We start from the raw sequence: 11,171 nt of genomic DNA, 5'->3' as shown, positions 1-11,171 counted from the left end.
AAGAAATGTGTTATGGGTTTTCAGGCTTTACCAAAGAGTGACTTGGGAGATTACCAGTGTAGATTACCAGGGCTTTAAGGGGTATAGACCAGAGGACAAAAAGGGGGAAGCAAGAAGGATGGAAGGGGAAAATAAGACCCATACAGATGAAAGGATAATTGAACAACAGAGAGGTATATGAGCAGGAATTCAAAGAAAGGAAGCAGGGATCTTAGTATCCATAATGAGCTCTTAACTGTTGAGGTAGAAATAGCAAAGCCAGATTGACAGACCCTATAAATAGTATAGACAGGATATAGGGTGCCAAAGACAGGATATAGTCTAAGAGTAGAGCTGCTCATGAACCAAACTCTGATACCTGAGTTAAGAAACTGTATCTCTAAGTCTGAGTAAGAGCAAACAAAAACCAGAGATGGAAGGGACAAATCTGATATAAGAACCAATAAAGTGAAGCCAGGACATAAAGAAGGCACTCCATGTTTCTGCAGTTTTATTCCCAACATCTCGCACAGTGCCTGGCACATAGTAGGAGTTCAATAAATGTTTGTCAAATGAATGAATTATGGACGTATGTTCTCTCTGAAAGACCTATTCTTCCGAGTTGGGTGACTGGTGATAGGGACAGAAAAATGGAATGAAAAGAACATGGCAGAAAGGTGGGGGGGGGTAGATTTGAAGGTAACACTTGGGGGGCATGGATGGATGCCTAAAAGATAGACTCAGTATAGTTTATTAATCTGCTGAAAGCAAACTTTTTGTTTCCTTTTATATAAAATGAGATGATATCTCTTTGTGAGCATACTCTTAAGTTTGGAGTGTCAATGTAAATATGAATTATTATCATTATTGTGCACCGTAGCTAAGTCAAGATATGTTTGTTTTCCCTTGTCTGTGTCCTTGGAGCCTTTGTGACTTACAGAATGGGTTTGGGATATACATGGATTTGGTAAATCTCAATGTATTTCTTCCCCTCCCCATGTGAAAAGGACTAATGTGAGGATATTTCTTGTTAGGCTCATATGTCACTACTTGTATAGACTTTAAAAGAGAATCTTCAATGCCCTTATGATCAAAGGGTACAAGGAAAGTCACTAAGTTACCATGCCAAAATATTTATTAGTCATGAAAACTCAAAAGCACCATGTTTATAAGAGTCTCCCACCCCCTCAATTTTTTGTTTCTTTTGTTTTTTGCAATGGAACATTGCAGATTGACCTCAAATTCCAGTTCAGTTTAGACCCATAGGAGCTACTTAGCAAATGCATAGTAAACAGGGGCGCCTGGGTGGCTCCGTCGGTTGAGAGTCCGACTTCGGCTCAGGTCATGATCTCACGATCCATGGGTTCGAGTCCCACGTCGGGATCTGTGCTGACGGCTTGGAGCCTGCAGCGTGCTTTGGATCCTGTGTCTCCCTCTCTCTGCCCCTCCCCTGCTAGTGCTCTCTCTCTCTCAAAAATAAGCAAACATTAAAAAATTTTTAAAAATGCATAGTAAACAAATGAATCAATGAACTCAGAGGCATGATATATGTTGTGCAGTAAAGGAGATACTCAGATGTCTCACTGGTACTCATTAATGAAAGAAAATAGTATTGTAATCTTCCTTTCTGTAGTCAACTTCTTATAACCCCAGCTGCTGGGTCATGATGTCCTTGACATTCAGCAAAATTGACTGTGTGAAAATGAATCATTACAGAATGTTAACTTTTTAAAAAGTCCAAATTCTAGATGCTTGAATTTTTGCTTACTGGTCCATAGTAGTTTAGCCTAGCGTCTTTGGGTTTGAATTTTGCCTTTCTTCCTTTGCACAAAGTTTGTGTAAGGGCGTCTCACTTTCCTGTTCCATGAAATTATGATGATGACAATATCTGTTCTGTAAGGTTATTGTGAGGTTTGTATATTGCTAAATGTAGATCACTATGTAACAGTGCTTGGCTCGTACGAAGTCCTCAATAAGTGTTTTCTGTTAGTATTATTTTTTCATGATTATTTTAAAAGATTTTTATCAGCAGATAGATGGAAGTCTGGGAGAACTGCTGGTAAACTGAGCTTAACGTGCTGGTAAAACTATTCTGTAGTGCTTTCCAACAATTTGTTTTAAATGTACAATGATGTTTTAGGATAGTAATTGAATTGTGAAGAAAGTGCCATATGGGGAAAGGAATACAGAGATGAGACTTATAAGAAGAAAAAGAATAGCTTAGGAGAGAGTGTAGAAAGAGAAAAGGACCTCAGACCTGAACCTTAGAGCAAACCCACCAACTGGAGTTAGTAAAGTTAGATGGAGCTAGTGAAGCCAAAAGAGGAGAGTTCGAGAAGTAGAACTAGAGTATCTACGCAAAACACAAGGGAGGAGACACATTTTACAAGGGATAGGTCAGCAGTTTCAAATACATCTGCAGAGGAAGCAAGGATGATTAGGTTGAGAAGTCTATTCATTTTTGTTAGATTGTTTCTTGATAGCAAGGATCGAGTTTTACCAATATTTGTATTCATTTTGCCGGCATGGTGCCTGGCTCATGGTAGGTGGTCAATGTACACTTGTTAAATGAATGAATGAGAGGGACGTGGGAAAGGGGATTTTCCATGGAGTTTCACGACAGAAATCAGATTTCAAAAGGTAAAAAGTAATTGGATGCTGAGCAGATGGGAGGCACCAGTTGAGGAAATGGTTATATCACAGGTGGGAGAATTAGGAACATAACTGAAAGAAGTCATGGGTAAATAAAAGGTCTTTTTGAAAACACTGTTGGCCGGGGGGAGGTGGGGGACCTGGGTGTTCCACCCTGAACGTGTCCCATCTCATCTGATCTAAGAAAGGAAGGTCTGACCAAGGTGAGGTTTGGGGATGGAAGGGAGGGACCATTAGAGATACTGTGTCGGGTGGTCTAAGTGTCCTTGGTATTGGAGAGTATAGGTGGGGCTAGGGAATTGAACCAGAAAGATCAGAAACAACTCTACAGGATGCTTTATCTCTGATCTGTGGGGTGGAAGATTGGGCCCATTGGCCTTAGCCAAAGGCTAAGGGTTTCACGTGTTCCTCGGGTTCTGAAATTATTTCCTAAGAATATTTTGTATATTTGGAATTAATTTAAGTCATTCATACTAAAGCTGGAGGAAATAGATAGATAGATAAATCTTTTAAGCACCAAGCAGCACTTTCATAAAATGGTGTAAATTCATGTCGAGTCCTAAGAATGTTCATTATTATCAATAGTCACTTTGGCAGAGCATAATTAATTTTATTTCGTTTGCTCTCTCAACGCTAAGGCAATAACATTTTTAAATCTAGGAAAAGAGATGCTTTAGTGTTTTCATGACAATAATTCAAATGTGTAAATTTGGTTTGTAAATGTCACCGTCACATTTGTAGCTCTGTGGATTCCAGGATTTGAATTTAATCAGCCTCTGTTAAATAGTTTTTGGTGAGTTCTTTTGTTTTTGTGTTTTAATGTTTTTGCCTCATCATTTAAAAAATTTTTTAAAGGTTTTATTTAAATTCCAGTTAGTTAATACACAGTATAATGTTAGTTTCAGGTGTATAATATAGCGATTTAACATTTCGGTTTTTAAATTTTTTTACGTTTAGTTTTGAGAGAGAGAGAGAGAGAGAGAAAGAGAGAGAGAGAGAGAGAGAGAGAAAGCACACAGGGAAGAGGCAGAGAGAGAGAGGGAGAGACAGAATCCCAAGCAGGCTCTGTGCTCTGTGCTGTTAGCACAGAGCCCAATCCCGGGCTCAAACTCATGAACCATGAAGTCATGACCTGAGCCAAATCCAAGACCCCCACGCTTAACTGACTGAGCCACCCACATGCCCCATGATTCAACATTTCCATACAACACCTGGTGCCTCAAGACAACGGGTGCCTCAATACTTTTTTTCAAAAGAGAAGGATTGATATATGTCTGAATGAGAGCAACTGGACTGAATCTGAGCCAAAAATTTCAAGTTGATTTGGTCCATTTTCCTTAGAGTTTTGGATGTTTCTGTTACAGGAAGTTGCTTAAAATCTCTAGGTTTTTCCACGTCCACAGCTTTTAACATCTAGATTTCACCCTCAATATCTCTTTCCATTTGCTTCAGTGGAGAGAGCAAGAGAGAGAGTGAGCTGATGAGAGGCAGAGAGAGAGGGGGACAGAGGATCCAAAGCGGGCTCTGTGCTGACAGCAGAGAGCCTGATGTGGGGCTCCAACTCATGAACCATGAGATCATGACCTGAGCGGAAGTCAGATGTTCAACTGACAGAGCCACCCAGGTGCCTCAGATCTGGATCAAATTTAATACTTGGTGCTTCCTTGAATTTTGGGGGCAGCCTACGGCTTTTATATTGGCCAGTTTATAACAAAAGCTGATTTTCCCCTCTTGCAGTTCTTCATGATTTTCCCTGTTCATTCTGCTCTTTGACAGCAAAATTACTCTTTAAAAACTTCAATGTGTGGTTTAAAATCTGAATTCCGATTGCTGAGAGTTTCAGGGTTTTACGCTTTTTGTTTTTGTTAAGGCAGGATGTTTTGATTTTTGAGAACTTGTTCGTCAACTATCCAGCTTATTTTGCATGGATTTTAAGTTACCTTTTAACATCTCTGTCTTTTGTGTTTAGTATATTTAAGGTGGACACCATTATTATAACCCATTGGCCACGAGTTCCTGAGGCTCAGTTCTACCACATTTTATTAAATTGTAAAGATATAGTTTTAACTCTCAAGCATGTAGATGCAAAGGCTGCATTCAGATATTTTCTGCCCACAGTAAGTTTCGTAACTGAGCGAGTTTCCTTCTTCACTTTGGCCAGTAGATATCTTAAAACCAAATTTGAAGTCTACTTTCAGTAACTTCATACGACCACAGGTATACATTTCTGGCGGCTGATCTCCCCCGCCCACCAGTTTTATGATTTTCCATTTGTCCTGTTTCTTTAAACTTTTTGTTTGAGGCTCCTGGCTGGCTCAGTCGGTTAAGTGTCTGACTTTTAATTTTGGCTCAGGTCATGATCTCATGGTTCATGAGTTTGAACCCCCTGGCAAATCTCTCTCTGCCCCTCCCTTGCTCGCACGCTCTCTCAAAATAAATAAATAAACTTAAAAAGTAAAATACACTGGTTTTTTTTCTTATTTTATACATGCTTATGACTTCAAGCCCTTGGCAGAAGGAGGTAGATGATAAGTAAATACAGATAAATGGGGTCTATAGCACAGACTTCCTATAACCTCCTGGTTTTCTGGAAGACACTTTAAGAAATTTGTTATCACCTCCTAAACCAGCACTACCATGGATAGAAATGTTTACCTAGTCACTTCCTAAGAGGTTTCTGCGGAGGAGCCACACGACATAAATCTGAAGAAACTTCCAGCCACATCGACTGCCGTTATCTTATCCCTGAAGGGTCAATAACCTTGGAGAGTAGGCGTTTGCAACAGAGCTGTGGAAAGTGCCTTAGCAAGTTAGGGCCATGCCATCTTCTACTGAGGGCCACTGCTTAGTACTGCTGCAAGTATTATAATCTTAAAAAAATGCCTTGCCACGAACTCTCTGAATATGGTACAACTTCTGTCTTCTGTTGCCTTGAAGCAGAAATGCTTACCTGAAGTAAGGCGATGTGACATTATGTGATACTGCTAGGACGTTGAAAAAATGCATATCGAAAGACAAAGTCTAAGAATGGCCCTTCCTTTTTGAGAATCTGCATTGTATAACCTTGAGTCAGTGAGCGCAACTTCAATCATCCAGAGTCTGAGCATAGGTTTGTATATTTGAAGGGACCTGTAGATTTGGGGCACGCGTGCGGTCTGTGCTCTGTTGACTCAGTTGGTCCGAATTCTGAGTGTTTTGAGCAGGCTTAATATTGGTAACTGCTCTTTTGATCTAGGAGACATTTAGCAATACTGTTTTACCACCTAGGAGCTTTTTCTGGGCCATTAAAAATGTCAAATTGAATCCAGTCAAGAGTTTTACCATGTTCTCCATATACAGGGTGATTCTGCTGAATCTTATTGAAGAAATCATCAAGCAGTATTGAGTTTGATGGTGCAACTCAGGGTCGAAAGCCCTCAGAGCTGTTGCTGAGGATTTTGTTATTTACGTTTCTGACCTCAGGGTGGAAACGTGCCCCTTTTGACAATTTCACGCAATATGTGGATCTCATGTGAAGGTAGAAAGATGAGCGATCTTCAAATGGCATATGTTTGCGACCTGCAGATGGTCAAGAACACCTTATGAGTCTGCTTCGCATTTTCAAAGTCTATATCAAGGTAAAATGGAATCTCTTGGCACGTTTGGCTTCACAACACTCACCTAGCACCAGAGTACCATTCCTTCCACACAACACACAAATATTATACAAAAACATTGCCTTGCTTCCTGGAAGAAGAACACATAGTAGTTCATGAAGGAACAAGCTGAAAGTTTCTACTTAGCTGGCAGTTGAGATTTGAGATGTTATTTAGGCCCCAGTGGGGGAGTAGGCGGATGGGGCAACAGGTGGTTAACCTGACCTAGGCTGATAAAGACTGGGTGCTGGGTGTCAGCATGGCAGAACTTCCTGCTGGAGACAGGGTGGGCCTCTTGTGATCTATCCTGGTTTGCCTGTGCTTCTGAACTACCTTATTCTTTTTTTTATTGAACAAATTTTGCATACAACAGTTGTATAAATTGAAGGCGTACAACCTGTTAACTTTGATAAATTTATATATTGTAATATGTGGCCATTATAGTGATATTTATCACATTATATAAGTATAGTGCAGCATTGTTGTCTATAATCGTTACACTGTACATTAGAGCACTGTGGCTTGTTTAGGAGTCATTGCGAGTTTGTACCCTTAAACAGCGCCCACCCCCTCTTCCTGCTCCCTCTCCCCTGGTAACCACCATTTTACTGTTTTTTTTAAACAGATTTGATTTTTTGTAATTTTTTAATGTTTATTTTCGACAGAGAGAGAGAGAGAGAGAGACAGAGCATGAGTGGGGGAGGGGCAAAGAGAGAGGGAGACACAGAATCCGGAGCAGGCTCCAGGCTGTGAGCTGTCAGCACAGAGCCGGATGCAGGGCTCACACCCACGAACCGTGAGATCATGATCTGAGCTGAAGTCCAGCACTTAACCAACTGAGCCACCCAGGCGCCCCTGATTTTTTTTTTAATTCCACATATAAGTGATATTATACAATACTTGTCTTTCTCTGTCTTACTTATATCACTTAGTGTAATGTGCTTAAGGTCCATCCATGTTGTCACAAATGGCAGGATATCCTCCTTTCTGATGGCTGAATAATACTCCATTGTGTATATTTACAACTGTTTTACACATTCATCCATTGGTGGGCATGGAACAAACTGATCAAAAATGGCAGAAGAGCTAAATAGACATTTTTTTTCCAAAAAGGACATGAAAATGGCCAACAGGTACATGAAAAGATGATCAACATCACTCCTCATCAGGGAAATGCAAATCAAAATTACAGTGAGCTATCCCCTCACACCTGTTAGAATCATCAAGAAGACAAGAGACAACAGGTGCCGAAGACGATGTGGTGAAAAGGGAACCCTTACACACTGTTGGGGGGAATGTAAATGGGTCAACCACTATGGAAAACAATATGAAGTTTCCTCAAAAAATTTAAAATACAAATGCCATACAATCCAGAAATTCCACTTCTGGGTATACACCCAAAGGAAATGAAAACAGGATTTTGAAGAGATATCTGACCTCCCTTGTACTTAACCTATAAATAGCAGTCTAACTCTGACTTCCTGTGTCCCTGACACTTTCACCTCTGGAAAACCATAATTTAACGTCCTAGTCTCCATGTTTAAAACTAAGCATGATACAATGGTTCCATCACCACCCCCAATGCCTGCTCTTTTTCCTGGGAGTTTTACTTCTCTATTTGATCCTTGATCACTTCCAAACTCAGACAAACCCAGTCATTGTTATCCAAAAGGAAGGGCCTGGGTCCTAAACACTCTATGAAAACAGGTTCAAATAAAATATGTGTGTATGTATATGTATATGTATATGTATATGTATATGTATATGTATACACACACATATATGTTTTTTTCTCTTGTGCTATGGCATTGTGTTGCTAAGAGAGATATTCAAAATATTTAACAATCAGAACACAATGCCAACAGTCAAGGTGACTCTGCAAGTCTTGGAAACTTTTAAGGCTGTAATTGGGCATATCAGCTGAATATCAGCCTTGGCCATAACATTTCCACCAGATGAATCCTAAAGCATTTTACAAGCATAAAGTCAGTCTTTACTCAATCAATCAATGAATCAATCAGTCAATTAAATGTTTATTGAAAACCTACTATGTGCCACACACTGTAAATTACTGGTTATAATAAGACCTATGAGCTAAAAAAAATTTATAAGCTATTCCTATAATTATACGAGGGTTGGAAACTGTGTTAGATTTCCTCCGAAATCTAGAAGAATAAATACTCTGTGCTGATGGGAAACTACGTTCCTAATGATTTGGACAATCTAAACGTGATAAGCATTGGGTTTCTTATTTATAATATCAGTAGGGGAAGGATTTAGGATGTTTTTTTCTCTGTTCTGGGACCCCAAAGAACTGTACAGGAAGAGGTGAGCTAACTAAACCCTTAAGCGTAATGCCCAGGAAGGAGAGGGAAAAGAAACTTTCATATCACTTCTGGATTTTCATATTTTTATTAAATTAAAGAGAACTTATTTCCAACAACATTATTCTTAATTTCTTCAGGTGCTTTGATAGTTGGTGAGGACCTGAAACTACAGACTGTAGACCAAACAGAAGGGAGAAAAGACATTCAAGGTGAGCACTGAGGAGAGTTTGCATGCCTAATGATCAAGAATTATCCAGAAATCCTGGGTGTGGGGGGGTGTCTCCCACCAGGCTGGGGCCAATTATCCAGATGTTGTGGCTGGAGTGAATGATGTGGGAGGGTTTGCTCTGCAGGTAATGAACTTGATGAATGTTCCTTTACTTCAACATGCGGCACAACTGAGCACATATATTCCTCTCAGGATTATATTTTTATAGCAAAGCCAAAAAGAGGTATGAATCCAATGCTTCATTTCTTTTCAAATAAGCATTTATTTTGGATGTCTTCTGAATAAGGGGAACATGAGCTATAATATCAGGCCTTAGGAAACTCCTGTGAAAGAAATTCTTCTAAGAACCTTCTGGATGCCATGAGAATTTTGAATATCTTAGAGAGCCTGAAATCTTCTGGACACCGATTGATGCTTAAACCATCTCAAAATCCGAGTTTAAGCTGGCAGGTAAATAGTAAGATGCTCAGTAAATGATGCTGGCTGCACAAGTGGATGTGTAGATGGATCGGAGGGAAATGTAACTGTTTTTGTTTGAAGAATCATTTTTGCGTTGTTTTGCTTGTTTTTCTTGAAGAATGAGGAAATTTGAGAACTTTTACTTTTCTAAGTTTATTCATTTATTTTGAGAGAGAGAGAGAGTGCGAGCATGGGAAGGACAGAGACAGAGGGGCTCGAACTCATGAACTGTGAGATCGTGACATGAGCCGAAATCGAGTCGGACACCCAACCCACTGAGCCACCCAGGCCCCCTGAGAACTGCTACTTTTAACAGAACTTTCTGGCATAGACAACAACTTCCCAGAATACATTTAGTGAAGGGAGTCATCAATTGTTGATTGAAGGCTGAAGCAATTGTGATCCTTACTTCCTTTCCTCATAACATTCTTTTCCGTCATAATGTCTCTTGCCCAATGATGAGGAAAAATGAATGAATTATTTTGTCTGATATCCTTCCTGGGCAGGGACCGTGTTTACTAGGAGTGATCCCACTGAAGGCATTGTCAGAGGAGTTGAGAAGGTAGAAACAATTCTGCTGAATGTAAAAGGAAGATAACTTAATAATCGTTTAGGCCTCTGTAGTTGCCTTGAGGATGACTTTAAAAACATCCATGGAGGAAATTACACCTCTATAAGTAGCACTGGTTTTAGAATTCATCTTCATTAGTGTCCTTTATCATGAGTAAAATGCCTCCTCAGAGGGGGAAATTTGTTTTAATTTTTTTAATGTTTATTTTTTTTTGAGAGAGAGGGAGAGACAGAGTGTGAGTGGGGGCGGGGGAGAGAGAGAGGGAGGGAGACACAGAATCCGAAGCAGGCTCCAGGCTCCGACCTGTCAGCACAAAACCCAACGTGAGGCTTGAACCCATGAACCGTGAGATCATGACCTGAGCTGAGGGAAATTTTTAAGTAATCATGGTAATCATGAATCTTTGTTCCAAGTCTGCCAAAAAAAAAAAAAAAAAAAAAAGCCCTTTCAGACACTTTTCCAAGAATAGTTAAATAAATTTAAACACATTTCATTTTTAAAAACACATTAATACATTTGTTGTACTTTATGCACAATACTAAATAGTTTGCTTTAGTGATAGTGCATCCAAATGCTGTTTTTTAAATTGTTTTTTAATTTTTATTTTTCAAGTTTAGTTATTTATTTTGAGAGAGACAGAGACAGTGTGAGCATGGGAGGGGCAGAAAGGGAGGGAAGAAGAGAGAGAGAGAGAGAGAGGAAGAATCCCAAGCAGAATCCACACTGTCAGCGTAGAGTCAGATGCTGGTCTCGAACTCACAAAAACTGCGAGATCATGACCTGAGCCGAAACCAAGAGTCAGACCCTTAACCGACTGAGCCACCCGGGCACCCCTAAATACCGTGTATTTTTTTAAAAAGAAGACTATTCAGAAAAGGTAGAAAGAAGTTATAACGCTTTGGTTTTGTTCCAATTCAGATCATGTCTACATAATGTTAATCTTAACAAATTACCTGCTTTGGTCTTTGATGAATCTATCTGTGGAAAGTAAAGACTATCTTCATCTGCATACTCAAATTGTCATATTGTCTAGGAATCACTGATTCCGTCCTTAAACATTGTAGCATCCACAAAGTCCTTACAATGACTGTACCTTGAGAGAGAGCCTAGCTGTTGTTTGTCGAACAAGTTACTTGTTTTTCAAGCTTCACAAATCAAAGTGGCTAAACTTTCTTGATTGTGAATCTTCAGGGAAAGGGCTCAAATTAATTTAATCATTTTGAAAGCACCAGCTAAATTGTCAGTACTATGCCAGGTACTGCATCTGGAAAGGGAGATAAATGGAGCAAAATGCTACTCTGTTTATTTAGAGCTCAGAT

Source organism: Panthera onca, chromosome X (genome assembly GCF_046562875.1).
Source record: "Panthera onca isolate mPanOnc1 chromosome X, mPanOnc1 haplotype 2, whole genome shotgun sequence".
Lineage (NCBI taxonomy): Eukaryota > Metazoa > Chordata > Mammalia > Carnivora > Felidae > Panthera > Panthera onca.
The sequence above is the reverse complement of the archived record's forward strand: the minus strand, read 5'-3'. Positions refer to the sequence as shown.